Here is a 16,748-nt window from a genome sequence, read left to right as displayed (position 1 = left end):
TTCATGGTGGCCTTCAACAGCCGGATCAGTTTTCCAGGAAAGTGGTGCCGCTGCATTATGTTCCATAGCTCATTTCGATCTATGGTATCGTAGTATCGCCACCTTGGTATGCGTGGTATCGCCACCTTGAAGTCGATAAACCTTGAAATCGGCACTTCTGGAGGGTCTACCGAAGAGTGAAGATTTGGTCGGTGGTGGATTTGTCTTGAACAAACCCCGCTTGGTAGCTACCGACGAAATCTGTAGCAAGGGAGGCAAGTCTGCAGAACAAGATCTGGGACAGGGTCTTATAGTCGGCATTAAGGACTGAAATGGCACGATAGTTCGAGCATTCTAGTCTGTCGCCCTTTTAGTAGACTGATTGAATGACGCCCAGTTTCTACTCCTCCGGTAATTCTTCCTGTTCTCAGATTCTCGTGATCGGCTTGTTCATTTTGACGGTAAGCCTCTCCAGCCCCACCTTGAAGAGCTCGGCCGCCTCTTTGTCTTAGCGACTTTCTATACATCAAGCCGTCCATCTAATAACAAACTCACCACGTAGTAAGAAAGCCAGTCCTCACTAAGCGAGAACGGTCCGGATGAGATTTTAACCTCTCGAGCCCAACCGTGTCCAAAAAATTCTAACACAGACTCAAAGAGATTGTACGTTGAAACCTATATTGTATGTAAATTTATAAAAACATTTTCTTATATTTTATGTAATATCTTATCGATATCTTATGTCTTATCGTTTTTTTTTATATTTTTTAATACTCATTTATAAAACTATCTTCGGACTATTTTTGTTAAAATGCATCGTTTCATGTTCATATTTTCCTTCTTTTACATTCTATTTTTTTAGATTTTTCATTAAGTCTTTGTAGTATTATAAAAATAAATTTAAAATAAAGATTTCATGGCATCAAGATTATTAAGTTAACTTTTTCTCCAAAAATCATCATCACTTATTCATTTATTTCCCAAACCGAAATTGTTTACTCAATAAAAAATACTTAAGACAGTATGTTTTTATTGATTCTCTTGTGCAATAGGTATTCACTACAAGGAAAAACATTTATTGCAAACATCCCTAATAAAATACCCCCAACAAGCTGCACTGTCAGCATCATTAAGAGGCCAACTCTATAATAATCATGACACGATGCATAAGCTCAAAACTCATCCCTTCCACAAGCAATCAATCATAGATAGAAACTCCAACTCTAACTGCAGATGCACGCAAAAAAGAACCTCCGAGCGCAAAATAAGCTGCTCCAAATCACTTGCACTCTGCAAAACGCTTAAACTAGCAAATTACTTCACTTGCCCTACGAATCAAAAACTATGAGCAAAATTATGCAGCCAACTCCGAGAACCTCTCACTGCCCACGACACATCATCCACGATGCGATACGATGCGAACCAGACTGCTTTTTCTCTGCGCTGTAAAAATCGCGTCTACACTAATTCGCCTACAAAATGGCGAGCCCCTCTGCCATGGTCACCACACGTCCAAAGGCTCTCGTTGCACAAATAACATCCAACGGTTGACTTTGAAGCTGGCAGTGGTACGATAAATCACCCACGACCCTACGACAGTAGACAGTGGTGACGAGAAAGCGGGAGCACGCATGTTCCCAAAAAAGCAGTCCAAAGGAACGACAATTATTCGCTTAGCATTTCGAACTGTCCGGCCACTCTCTCAGCCAAAGTGGTCCAATCGGTCTGTCGGAGCTGTCGGGCTGACGTTTACCGCAAGTGAGCAGGGAAAAAAGAAAGCAAAATGACGACACCAACGCTGCTAATCTCATCTCAGCTGCTCAAAATCGTCTTCTACATCACCATCATCATCATCATCATCATTACCAAGCGGTCGCTAATATGAACCACCAGCAACGGGTAATACGGGCAACAGTGTTGAAGCTGGGCTGGGCAAACATTAAACCGTCAAGTGAATGGGGGAAGAAAAAAGAAAATGGGAAAAACAACGCGGGAAGCGTGTGGTCACTAGAACGGCACGAAAAATAACAGTTCTCGATGCAAAAGCTGACGGATCAGCATTATGATGTTCATTCGTTCGCGGTAGTTCTACGTTCTGTGCATTCTCCGTACGGCCTCACCACGGCCACCAAGCAGCACATGAGTTGGTTTGCGAAGTGAAACTGAAGCTGTCGCTTGACTTTGGCCCTGACAGTCGCTATGGATGTCGTGCATGTGGAAGCATTTCCTTTCCGAGTGGTTTTTTTTTTCTTCACCCTCAGGAAGACAAAAGCAGTTCATTTTCCTCCATTATGCATCACACCACCTCCACCCCCAAAAAGACCCTCGTTTGCGTTCTAGTTTTCCTCGAAATAGACGACTCGTTTTCTCTCCCTCAGACTCGTATTTTTTTTTCTCCACGAGAGAAATCCGTGGAAAATTTGTTCCTACTTCCCTAGTTGCTATGAGTGTTTCAACGCTAACACGAACAGCATTCGATTGTCTTCCCAAACTGTCCGGAAATACTCCCCTCGTAGAAACTGGATTCGGGTGCTGATGTTTTCGTTTTGAGGAACTTTAGTGCTGCCGCCTTCCTCGTGCTACTTTTCCCCCTTATCACCCTTTCCACCAGGGATACGCTTATTTATTTAGCCGTACTAGCTGTGGCGCCATCCTGTCGCGATGTGACCTTAAACGTGGTATGGGAGAAGAGGGTGGGGTTTTTAGTCTGAAAGAGAAAAATCCAGAAATGCTCACGGAAAATCTGTCCACGGCATCGAATCGTGGCTAGAAGTATTATGGATGATGATGAAAATGTGGACGCGCAAGAAAACAAAGCGCTCTTTATGGTTGATGTTCACGAAGGGATATTTTAAGAGAATGCATGCACTTTACCACTATTATTCTAGCTAATAATACCGTTGTTTCTAGTGGAATATTTTTCATGAAAGGAAACATTTATGATATGATGATGGGCCAGATTTTTATTTATGTGGTTTTGGACTGTCTCAATAAAAATACTTCTACTCTTCACAAACGAAATAGATTTTTAACAACAAACCTCTTGTTAAAGGATACTAATTTAGCTATTAAAGATATTAAATATTAACATAAAATGTAGAGATGTGATAATCAAAATGCTAAAATGCTGCTTGCTCTCCATGCAAACTGATAGTCTTAACAATCAGCGACAAAATCATTACATAATGATTAGACATTTTAAAGCTTCTTTGGCAAGATTGCTTATCACTAAAGATGGTCTTGAAATACAAGCAAATGAGAATTTAAATTTTTTACTATACAAAGTTAACCGTACATGCCCGGAATAAGGCAAAGAATATGGAGGAAATTCCTCACTAAAGATGTTCATTGTTTTAGTGTCACATTGTATTGACAATACGGCAACGTGGACTCATACTTAATAATATTTAAAATAAAAAAATAACTATACAAAGTTCATTTCACCTTGAATAAAACTTCCATGTTTTACACAACTTTATACAGATATGCATTAGCACATTAATTATTCCAAACCTGTTTGAAGTTTATTATGTTTTCAGCAACCCGTCCGTCAAAATGGTACATTGAATCTCAAACGCTTGAGCTAATCTGTTTCGGTATATCTGTTTATGATTGATCAACTGGGTGATAGCAAATTGCTATTTTTTCAGATGTTCTAGCTAAAAACATAATAGTCCTCATTAATGGATGGAGACGCCTAATACTTCATGGAGGTGATACACAGTAATAGAAATAACAAAAGCACTATTTCGTTCGATTTAAAAGATAGTATAACAACGTTTATTGATATCTGCTTTCTTTTGTGGTTCATATTGTTGTGCTCACATTTTATTTACCTGTGTTTAATCTAGAACATACGCTAGGAAAAAACCAGTATCTGTTTGTTTTTTCTAGCAGACCTTCAACGCATTAAAATTTTCCAAATCCAATTTTTTGAATAATAAAAAAAAATTTCAACCGGGTATGCCCGCGATAAGGCAAAGATTAATTAGGAAATGCTTCCTCATTATGTTTATACAATTTAGTCATCAGAACTGGCGCTGACAATACGGCATTATACCGTCATAATTAATTATAAATGAAATAAAATTAATAAAAATGAATTAAATTTCTTTTTGACATTACGGCGGAGAGCCGTCATAAGCAGGAATTAATAAAAATGGAAAATTTAAGCGTATTTTTAACCGTTCAATTGAAATTAATACTCTTAAATATCTATTTCGTAGAACTAATACAAAAATATAATTAATAATCTTCAAAATGCTACCTAGTAGAGCTATTTCTAAGAATCTTTTTGTAATTTTTTTCATAAATCAGTGATTTTTATTCAGTTACCAGTTATCAGTTTTTTAAATTATATTTTTGGCTCTGGCAACCATTGTGTACTGATTGCTATATAATCATTTTCAATGAGTAAGAATCCTAGCTCCTCCATAACCCATCTCTGCCAGCTCTTGATGAACAAACCATTATTCTAACCACCGAAAAATCTTATGATCCCTTTAAAATTCCTTTCCACAGACAAAGCAACTACCTTTCCCAGCATTTTCCTGTATGAACGAAAGTACCACTTTGCCTGCATGCAATTTTCAGTATTATAACGACACCAACTTAAGCGACATGTATGCGTCTTTATGGCCACATTCCCCAGCAGCAAGTGCGATAGTTTCCACCATTGAACTGCGTTTGAGACGGCCCAACCGTAACACTAACCACACACCCCGCACCCCAACATCATCATTATCCAGTGTTTGCAGGTTAGTCGAAAACTGGTGCCAAATGGAGGACCGCTCGCTTGCAAAGTGCTTTCCACGAGCTAAATGCAAACCATCAACAAACTGGCCCCGGTGTTCGTCCCTATTCACACAGCGAGTGCCGCAGAAAGCCATCAATGTAGAACAACTTGCTCCTAGACAAGACAGCGCCAGCCAACCCATGCCAACGCCAACTATTGCCCAGTCTAGACGGTGCAGACGAACGATAAATTTATAGATTTTGTTTATTTCACTTCCACACCGGGATGCCAGCATCCCAATTCCAACACACGGAGTGCGAGAGCGGAAGAAAGATGGGCAAAAACAACGCCACGATATCGATTGAGTGTGTGGCTTCGCTATTTCGCCCCCCGGGAAGGATACGATGACGACGACGACGATCCGATAGCTAGAAGGAAAAAGTTTTGAAGGAAAAATCGACATCAAAACCCCACCGCTTCGTTCGTTCCGGAAATGGATACCACACCGTACTGAAACGATCCACATAAACACGCATGAATCGCGGGCGCTTCAACGCAATTGTTCCAACCGGCGGTTGAACAAGTGTGTAGGTTGCTATGCTAATGTGGGCAGGATAGAATTTATTATTGCACATGACACACGATAGAGCACTATTCCAATTTTCCTCCGAGAAGCCACGGCGTGAGAGAATCAGGGAATGGTGGGGGAAAAAACAAAAGCACGGATAAATAAAAATCCACCATTCGTGGTACATTCGGTGGAGCGTTTTGTTTTGCATCGGGATGGGATCGAGGTGGATTTTTATAGTTTTCGCACTGGTAACGGTGACAGCATCACTTTTCATAACAGCTTTATGGCCTTGGGAATGATGTTTTGCTAGAGAAGCGTAGAAACAAAGACTGCGAATATATGGCAAGCTGTACACCTAACTACGGTAGAATACAATTTAATTCGTTTTGGCTCCAGCATGACTAAAGCAGAGGGCGATCGATGAGTGATGGGCTGGATGATTTGTGCAAAAGTATATTCTATTTTATCAGGGGTTACGATTCGCTTCATGCTTTCGCTTGTAAATGTGCTTTGAATATCGCTAGTGTTAATGGTTTGCTTAAGGCAGTTTGGTTGCTAAAATCTCAAGAAATGTTGACTGTTTGAGGATTCTTTGGTTCAATTTTACCCGTACCTGGATAGTCATCCGGCGTTCGATCAAGGCAAGTATTATAAGAGCACCAAATGCTCGTGTGTTTCAACTAAAACTGTCTAATTTTTATCGTATTGTGGCTTCTCAATAGACTCTTGTGTACGCCCTTTACTCAATCTTTTTTCTATCGTTGTACTGCGCCAATCAATTCAAAGTCACTCCAACAAATTAAAAGCGCCAACGTCAACCACGACAACAACTCAATCTGTTCCCAATCGACTATTCGCCTGTACCAATTTATCGTCAAATATGACCAGCAATCCTTCATTCACACGATAAACATACGTTACAGGCTGGGTTAGCAGCAACAATCACCATCATCACCACCACCAACATCAATAGCACAAAGCAGCTTGACGAGCGTTATGAAAATCTCAAAAAATCAAACCCAGTCAATCATCGCTCTAGCAAACGTCCAACGTCATCACACGTGAGTGTTTGTGTGTGCCCTGTCCATGGCATGGGACAGTATCATTACACGGCCGTAACTTTTCGCCCGTGGATTAAGCTTTCTATTTTTGTGCTCTCAACTTTTTTTTTTACTTTTTCTTATACATATTAGCTTTGCTTAGATCATATTGCTTAGCGATCGTGCGCTCATCGGCGGTGGAAAGTTGCCTCTCGTTTTTTTTCTTTCTTCGTGGTATGCCATGTCCCTCACAAAGCCATCCATATCAGTCCGGGACTGACAACGAAATGACAGCAATTTATTCGCAACCATCCATCTCTAACCTTCGGTGAAAGGCAGCAGGCATCACTGACATTGCCATCTATTCAGCCTTCATCCTCCATTCTTTTGGATACCAGCTTCCGTAGATGCTGGATTGGCTTTGGATGTTCGGGTTTTCTTTTTTTTTTTGTACGCTACCGTTCGCTTGTAATTTCAACAAGGAGGCTCAATTTTCCCACCACCTCACAGACACACACACCCAAACGAGCGCGAGCGTTGTTGGCCACCTTCATCGTCTTTGATGGATTTAAAAAAACAAAACGAACAGCGAGAAACCATTCGCCCACTTCGAGTGTCGCGCCATTTCACTAAATGGAGCATGAAACAGCGTTGAATCCGGGGTGCATCAAGCGAAAAGTCACGCTTTGACAACCGTGTAAATGTGTTCCACCTTCCCACGTCTCCGACCATCGCCCGAGCCGCGAGTACGTTGGAGTACAATTTCAAACCCGCGCCAAAGACAAACACGGATCGTGTGAAGCCAAAGGGCAGCAGCAGTTGCATCCTACATTCTGTCCCCTCTGCCTCACACAAACAAACACTGCTGGTGTGTCAACGTGTTCGTATTGCAATACAATTGCCATGTGCCATGTTCTTATCGCGTTGGCTTCTGGTTCGCCACGCTGGTCAAAGTTCGAAATGAAAACGACAGGCTACAAGCCGAAAAACACCAGTTTCATCGGACATTTTTTAAACAAAGAAAAAAATGCAAGAGGATGTATCAAAAACTATAGAGCACTAGCGGTAGAGAAACACAGAAATGAAAATAAGGCACCAAAAACTCCAAACTCACAATTACATTGCAACCCTAGTAAGCCCCGAACGACCAAAATATGGCTGGGTTTTGCACGGCGAAACATCATGAACACCAAAACAAGGGGAAAAAAAAGAATCTCTTTGAAATAAGAACAACACATTGGAAACAAAATGCTACGATGAATTGAGAAATGAAAACTAAAATTGTTCACAGCTACATTCCAAAATGGGCGATATGCGGAAACATGACACTGAGAACATCGAGGGAACGAAACAAAAAACTAAACATGCACACAATTACACACTGAGAACAGGCAGCGCTGGGCTAGAATTGGGTGCTGTAAAAACAAAATGCAAGCTACGAAGATAATTAAAGTTTGTTGCGCTTTATTTTTGTTGCAAAATATATTTTGGGAAACACGTAGAGAATACTTTACACTTCTGCTTCTGATCTGACAGTTTCAACGATATCTACTTCAAACACAAAACTGGTATCTTAAATATCTATTAACACACCATTTTAAATCAAATTACAAAAAAGAATAAAGTAAAAGTACTAAAAAGCTCTAAGTAATAGAGCCTAAAACTAAAACCATGTTTTCAAACTGCATACTTCAAGGCGTTTTAATCCGTTTGATAAACGGATGCTTTTACATTTGTCAAAATTTATTTACTATAAATTATATCACTTCTTCTTCGTCATCTTCTTATTCTTTTTCCCTCTTCTTCTTTATCTTCTTCTTATTCTTTTTCTTGGTTTAATGAACTTCTAAGGTCACGCCGGCTTTCGATATAATAATTCCGTATGAAGATCGTCGCCTAAGTCGCCTCCTGTCACCACCGAAACGGGCCCTAAAGTATACTACTACCGAATCATAATGAGGGATCAACATTTTGGATGTTATTTGCAAACATTTTTGGTAGGACATCCAGGCTTTAAGAAAATAGATGATTGTTATAGTTTCTTCAATTCTATAATTGCCCTTATACCTCGTTAGCTTTCATGCCCCATCTATTATGCTTCAGGACTGGCAGAGACCAACCTAATTTATAGTATAAAGCATTACCTGTAGATTTATAGGGTATAGGGCATTACCTGTAGGATGGCGAAGTGTTGTCATGATGTACTCGAAGCAAGCGCTAGAAAACATTAAGCGTTTGGGGATTTTGGTTGGTTTCCACCCTCAACGGAGGTTGATAATTTTAATTGGAGAAAGTCCTACAAATTGCCGTCTACCACCTATGGCTAAAGTTATGGCCAATTGTCACAAGGTAACTTGGCAGGAAGTTTTAATGTGAAATTTTAAAATGCACAAACCAAAAAAGTGCAATTTTATTTCTTACTACAACTTTTTCGGTTTGAGTTGTGGTAAGCAGCATGTAGACGCTACTGAACAAGTGTCTTTTTTAAAGCATGCGTTATGGAAAATAATTTTTGAACAATACTAACGGTAAGGGTCGATTTATTCGAAACTAAAGAACAGATAACAATCAAGACTAAACACACGCCCGAAACCTTCTGCCAAATGCAGAAGCTGTCAATAAAGCTTATTTTATTTACTATTGCATACTTTCAAGCGCAGATAGTGTTTATACGATTCCATGAGCAATAATATGAAACGTTACTGTCCGAATTGCCTAAATTACCACTACAAAAAACTATAAAACTATCATAAAAAACTTCATACAAACTACAATGTATCTTCAATCCGGTTCAACAATCTAAATTTACCTCTCAGAAAGTTAATCAAATGAATTGATGCACTGGACGCGAAAGAAAAAACGCTACAACCCGTCGGCAACCCAAGCCATCCTATCCATTTTAAACTCAAACCAAACTTATTTTATTTACGCACACTTGTTATACAAGCGAAACGAATAAAATAAATTCAATAGCATCACCAAAAACGAAGCAAAAACCAGCATCACCTCCGCACCGGACTCTGCCTGCTGGTGTGTGCAGAAAACTGCATGAAAACAAGTTCCTTTTTTTTCGATACCTTCAGCACACACAGTGCCGCACCGCACGGTTCCATCGGTCATACATTCGCCAGTATATTTTGTTTTCCTATATGAAGAGGATAAAGTTGGTAATGTATGGAAAAGAATCGGAAGTATTCTGGTTTCTGCTTCACTGCGCGTCGGGAAACAAACCCAATTCGTAACATCAACGGATTTATTCCTGGTTATTCTTTTTGTTCACCGGCTACATACTATTCTAAAAACGCGACTGGACGAGTTGTGTTTCGAACACAATGTTCGAGCTCCCGGTAGCACAAAAGCTTAATTGGATATTCAAATTATTGTATTGACAAATTAACAGACTACTTCACCGGCGTCCGACGATATGCGTACGATGAACAGATGCCCAGTTTCAAGCTTCAATTGTGCTTAAGTACGGGGTTTGGCTTATTGTGAACCGTGTAGACACACAAGCATAGGTGGTTTTAATTGGAAAACTAGCTTCCTGTATAAACAGAAAAATCGTTTGAAATAATTTCTCTTAAGTCCTTAATTCTTCCAAAAATTCCACACATAAATAGGCCTATAAAAATTGATTTAGTCACCAAGGATATCGTTCAACCGGAACCACCTTCACGCCAACACCTTCCGATATCCACAGACCATTCGTTCGCATTTTATGTGAGCATTTCTTTAAATTACCCTCCTTTCAACCAGGGCACGAAACGATTGATCTACATTCGACCAGCTCCCCATTGGCTTTTCATCATCACCATTTTGGCTCGTGCATCCGGCAATCGAGGATTATGTTGCAGTAAAACTTTTCCAACTAACGTAACTTTCCAGTGCGTCTACCTCTCGGTGCGCACTGAGTCATCCAAACCAATTTCGGGATGCTCGATCGAACCGTACCACCGATGGAATAAGATGGGACCCTCTCTGCAGCTCTGCAGCTTAACCTTAGCATCATCATCATCTTCTTCAATGCCATCGGAATAAGATTTCAAGGAGGACAACGAACTTCACCTCACCAGTACCGAGCCGGGAGCATTTGCTGGCTTTTCCGGCGGAAAAAAAACACAGACAAACTTCCAAACAAGGAAGGAGGTTTGCCAAACGGTTCTGTTTCCACTGTTCGGCGCCATAACCATCGAAGGTGGTGGTGGTCGTGATGATGATGCTGATGATGTTGCCGACAGGCTGGCGCCGCCAGTCTCCATCACCGGTAAGGGTTTTCCATTGCACACGCGCTCGGTGTGCGTGAATGGGGCAAAAACTCTAACGGAACGGAAGTCATGGCTGTCACCCAGTTTGTCGACCGTTAAAAAATTGTGGGACGACGCACTGGACCGCTTTATGCTGCATAACTCTGCTCTCAGCACAAAATAGGAGCAAAACTGTGAACCCGAGTTGCCAAACCAAACGCAAAAACTACTCACGCACGGCTGTGTGTAGGTGAAACATTAGGCTTTTCTGATTGTGTGCGTTGAAGAATGTGAACCGCTTGTCTTATTTGTCCGATCCATTCATCCCCAACGAAAAGACACACCGGAAAGGAAGAAGTTTCCCCCGTAAATAATGGGACAAAAACTAGGGTGGAAAATTTGCTTGCTAATCCTCTAGCTAACACCCAGCCACATACACACAACGCCAAATTCCTTAGTTTCATCGTCACTTAGTCATCGACGAATGCCGTCGGCCTCCGTCAAGTTAGTGGTTCACTGCCTTCGAAACAAACACCGTCCCCGTGTTCGGATCTGAATGTTTCGGTGTGTTTTGATGCCAACACGCTTGTCATGGGGTGGGTTGGGAGATGATAAAAAGTACCATTGTGGGATGAAACATGATCCACTACTACTCATCCTCTGGTGTAGTAACTAACGGCAAGATGTCTTGGTTTCTGGATTTTTTTTGGGCTGTGAGAAAAAGGTCATCATTGACCTGGATTTTCGGTGAATTGATACTGGGTACTATATGTTGACCGTGACAAGTTAAGGATTATTTTCCCGGAGGCTGATTAGTACGACTGATAGCACATTTTTTTAAATTTTTATCGATTTTCTTACAGGATAAAGGAAGCAATAATTCATTGTACTTTATGGCACTTTTTAATTTCTTTATTATTTTTTTATTTCGTACCTATACACTATTAAAAAGCAGGAAGCAATACAAATTATATATTGTATAAATAAAACTATCTAGCTCAATGTGATCTGCATCCTTCTTCGGCCAAAAAGATAACAATAATTACAAAAAAACATTGGCTAAAAGGTGGTCTTGGAAAATTAACCGGTGGTTTAAAATTTATAACGCTTTTCCAATAAAAGCTTTATCAGTTTAGCTACCTACCTTTCTATAAAACTTTTACAAAATACTAACCTAATAAAACAAACAATGAAACATCTTAAACAACGTGTTTAACATTCAAAGGCAAATGTTCCGTGCACACTCTCGTCAGCTTTAACAGAGGCCAGCTAACCTTTGCTAAAAAGCATTAACCTTTTATTACAAACCACAAACCATGCATCCGTGAAACATAATCCCTCTTACCAGACGGAAGCGAATAAAAAAGGGGATTCCTCTCGTCTGCCACCGCAGGAAAAAAGCGTACAAATTCCTCTTTTTTTTTTTTGGAGAGAAAAACCGAATCGATCGTTTAAAAAAAATGCAGTAACGGCTGTTGTAGAACAACCGTACGCAAAAATAAATTTATACACAAAACCTACCGCCACACACAGTCACTACGTACACACGTATTTACCCGCACATTGCTTTCAAGTTCATGCAGGAAACTTTTGAGCGAAATAAAACCACACAGTGTACAGAGTTTTGAACTTTCCGTATATTTTTTGTTTCTTCCTGTTTTACTATTATGCAGATCATGCCCCCCGTTTCTTTCAACTACCATATTATCAACATATTTCTATCGAAGCGGAAAAATCTCTATAAGCATATGTATATGAGACCGGCACACTACTGCTACTGCTACCACCTCCATGCTAGTTCAATGTGCGTCATCCTTTTCGATCCCGGGAATGTTTTGTTTCGCTCAGCCCATCCACCGGGCGCTTGTGGCTTTGGGTCAATGCTGTGCTTTTATATCGAAATATTTTTCAGATCAGAGTAAAGCGTAGAAGTGAGAAGAAGTAAAAAAAACGCTGATGAAAACTATATCCTTTGGATGTACACTGTATACGCGCGCGTGTGTACTGTGTGCATAGTGGATACCATGGCGGATTCGATACAGATTGCCGGCATAGGAAAATGGCGCTAGATGGGACATAGTTTCACAGCTGCATAGCTCAAACCCATCCATCGAAAACTAACGATCAGAAGGGGTTTTTGGGGCTTTGGGTATGAAATTTTTGCAGCAGCAACAACAAATATCTAAACAAATACTAAGCCATCGGTGTATGCGTGGTTTGTTCGGCGAAATAGCGATAGTATCACTAAAAAGCAAGAAGCGATTTGATCGGACCCATACAGTGTTCTCTGTTCCCATTCCTTTCGGATGAGGATTTTTGATGGAAAGCAGCAAACACACACACGCACACGAACACATATACACAGACTTAAATTCCATGGGACAACAATTTTTCGTTTGTGACTGACGTCAAAGCGGTCCGATTAGAGATAGCTTAGCGTGGACACACGCATGCCTGTAGTGGAATGCTTAAGCTAGATTGAGTGCTACCCATTTATTTTCAAATATTTCACATACTGAATCAGATTGTGTGGAGCACTGAGAGCTAGTGTGTGAGATGTTTTTGAGGTACCACGGTACATCAGCGCCATCTGATGGGAAATTAAACAAACACCGATACTTATCTGCCTTTGAATAACCAATGTCAAATGGAAAAAAAAGATTTTTTTTTTGTTTTTGCTAGTCAGACTTTCGCTTTTTCAAACAACATAAATTCATCCAATTACATAGAGCATCCTAAAATTACCAAGAATCGAACCAATCCATCCCAAACCGAGCGACAAAAAGCGGGATCAAACGCTAATGGGTCTTTGTTTGTGGTACCGTTTATCATTCGTCTTATGATTAAGTATCGTCGGCAGCATCGTCGGCTAACCAGCGAGCCGCGGTCGTTTCAAACCATTAGCGCGACGCGGCTAGGAGACACGCATACGCATTGGGGTAGAGATGAAATGTCTCGAAACCGAAGGATGATCAAATTTATGAACACGATTCGTAAGCGCTCAGCAAATATACATTCCATATCGGCAATACACAACCGACCAGGACCAGGACACCGATAACTCGAACGAGATGTTTGCACACTAAATGGAAACTATACCAATTTTGTGCCCGAATCAAGCATACCGTGTTGAGAGCTTTTTGCAGCTAATCCATTTATGTTGACGGTGAAAGGTGGTAAAGAGCATTGGCAGATTAATCACGTTAATGATTTGTGCTAATGCAGACCGAAGCATCTTTGCGTTTTGTGGATGAAATTTAATTAAAATGTTTACCAATGCTAGTGCTTTCGGTTTCGGCAGTGTTGGAGAATATTCGCATTCTAATCGAATATATTTGAATTTTAATATTGAAAACCCATGGCTTAATAAATGTGAATTTTTAGCAGCAAATTGTTACGTAAAAATGTCGTAAAATTAATTAAAACAAATTTAATTATATTCATGCAAACCACTCCCGCTTGACAAACTCTGCTTGATTTATATCAGTTTCAGCAGAAAAATCACAAACGAAAGATCTGTCTCCCTTTACATTGAAAGAAGAATTGATAAAGTCGACTCACACCAAACAAACGTACGCGTGAGTCATCGAAATCACCGCCAAGTCTTCAAGTTCTTTATCGCCGAACAGTACAGTTAGTCTTTCCGCTTGATTTCCCAACCGTAGCGTTTCGATTGTTCGATTTTCTTCAGTATGCCACCACATGTCAGACGGAATGAAGTCATTCCCGTGCGCCTTTTTCTATCCTTATCGCCATCCACTCCTGCCACAAAAGACATCTGCATGCGTTCCGCTGCGGTAGATTCTGTGACGGCGTGTCGTGCGCGTTCCTGAGATACCCTGAATGTGAAGTTTCATCTCGATCGTTCCGCATTTATATCTTCATACAGCAATAAATATCGTCTTTTATGATTTTCATCTTTATTGTTATGATTTCTCTCTCTTTCTCTTTCTCCTTCTCTTTCATTCTTTCTCTTTTTCTTTCTCTTCTTAGCCACTCAGCTCAATTCGCTTTTGTAAACAACATCTTCTTCAGTCCCTCAAGTGAAAGGATGCCATTTCCATCTCCTTATCCCACACACCAAACTACCAACGTGAGGGGAAGACTCTTTTACTGTATCGAAAGCCACCACAAGTGTGTATGTGTCGCTTGTTTTCGGAAAAAAATTAATCGATGGCAAGGGATTGCAATTTATTTCGTGCCGTTGAGAAGGGTGGTGCGAAATCACACAATTTTTCGCTCGATCAGTGGCACACAAAACGTGTTATAAAAGGGTCGCCAGAGAAACACGTTCCAATGGGAAACAAGATATTGCAAATAGAGTCGCGGTTTGTACCGTGTCGCATAAAACACAAGCTTTTTCACAAGTGGGAAAAGGGAAACCGATTGCATCCGTACGATAAATAGGGCCAGAACAATTATGCTTGTGGTTTACATTTTTTCCCCCGTTTGATGATTGCAGTTTGAATAACAATGGTTTTTGGAGGAAGGATATGTAATAAAATATATATAGTCCGGAAATAGTTCGTGAATTATTTCAGAATTAGTTTATGATGCATCATGCATGACCCAAGTCAACATTATTCCTGTCATTCTGGCTTGGTTTTGTTTTATTTCAGATATTTGGCATAACATTCTTCTTCTTGACCGGACGATATCCTTGATTAAGCCGACTATCGAATGGCTTATGAGACTTATTCATGCTGTTTAGCTGAGTATTCAGTTCAGAACTGGATTTTACTTCATTATCATTATGTTCATTATGTTATTTGAAAGTGCTTGTTAAGTGAAACATGCATGTATGTGTCTAATAAGCCAATCGAGCCAATCAGAGGAATATTTGGACGAATAATATATTAGTATATTGGTCCGCATTGTCAGCCTCTCCACTCTACTTTGACTCGGTACACTCTCTTTATCGACGTTACAATAGGTTTCGCTACCGATCGTGCCTTAGACAACATAACTCACGTATGCGCTAAACCCCACTTGAACCCTTTGAGGTTCATTGATGATAAACCTCTCTCTTTTCCAAAATACTTTATCTTGTGATGAACAGCATGGAGACTCTCCGTCGGGTGCAACATTTTTGGCTCACGTTTTGCCTCTACTTTCGTCCCAGATGTCATTAATAGCAGTACTATTGCACACCGTTTGACACGATGGTTCCCAATCGCCCTGCGATCAACCCACCGACGGTAGTAAAGGCGATCAACCGGGTTAAATCATCATTTGCAAACAATCTTGATGCGATTTACTGCTTCTGTCGCACACATGTTAGCAGCTATTATTCAAGAATCGTTGAGATCAGGGTTTATTCGGCTGAAAGGAAAGCGTGACTGAGTCTTTCGGCTAAAAGGAAGGCGTATTATTGGGGCATTACATAGCTTAGTGCCTGCACCAAAGTTTTCAAAGATAACTTCGAGGTTTTGAGAGATATTGGACTGACATTTATGGTTTACATTACCTTAATTTAACCTAGGTAGTCCTTCGTACGGGAAAATGTCCCTAAGGGAATTCTATTCCCGATATTACAAACGATGCGGCATAAAAAAATAATTATTTAAATTCAAGAATTAATTTAATAAAATTACTTTAATGAAGACAAGCAATTTCTTAATTTCTATCACAAATTTCTTGCACCAATATCAAATATAAGGGAATATACATATTTTATACAAATAAAACAGCATCCCTGATAAAAAAACGTCCAAATAATTTCGGAAAACATGTAATATGTCGACTAATACATCCAAAAACAGCACTTTAAATAGAGCAACAACAAGTACAAACATGAAAAATGTAAAAAGTGAAAAACATAACCTGTACACGTAAAAAAAAAAACAATTTCTTGAACCACCGGACAATGACAATGCTTATCAAATAAACGACTCAATTGTTAGTCCCATTTGTCATTTATTTTTGGCAAATAAAAGCATTCCCACATACTCGCCCACATGTCCCACATCACGGTTGACGTTTGGCGTCGTGCTAAGCAAATTGTTTTCACTCGCTTACCGAATGCTGGGAAAACAAGCAGCACAAACAAAACATACGACTTGAATGCAGCCCACACACACACACACGCGCGCGCATACGTCAGTAAAGCTAATGTTGCACCATGCAACACAAATGCAAACGACAAATGTTTACATTTATGCTTCTGTATTGCAGCGTTT

General features: G+C 40.1%; 1 protein-coding gene across 1 annotated transcript in view; it reads left to right on the top strand.

Annotated features, from left to right (window-relative positions):
* LOC126564801 (protein PRRC1-like) overlaps window positions 1-16,748 on the top strand; it is a 299,123-nt gene that overhangs the window by 57,750 nt on the left and 224,625 nt on the right. The window lies entirely within an intron of this gene.

Source organism: Anopheles maculipalpis, chromosome 3RL (genome assembly GCF_943734695.1).
Source record: "Anopheles maculipalpis chromosome 3RL, idAnoMacuDA_375_x, whole genome shotgun sequence".
In the NCBI taxonomy this organism is placed as follows: domain Eukaryota; kingdom Metazoa; phylum Arthropoda; class Insecta; order Diptera; family Culicidae; genus Anopheles; species Anopheles maculipalpis.
This window is presented reverse-complemented; position numbering and strand designations above follow the sequence as displayed.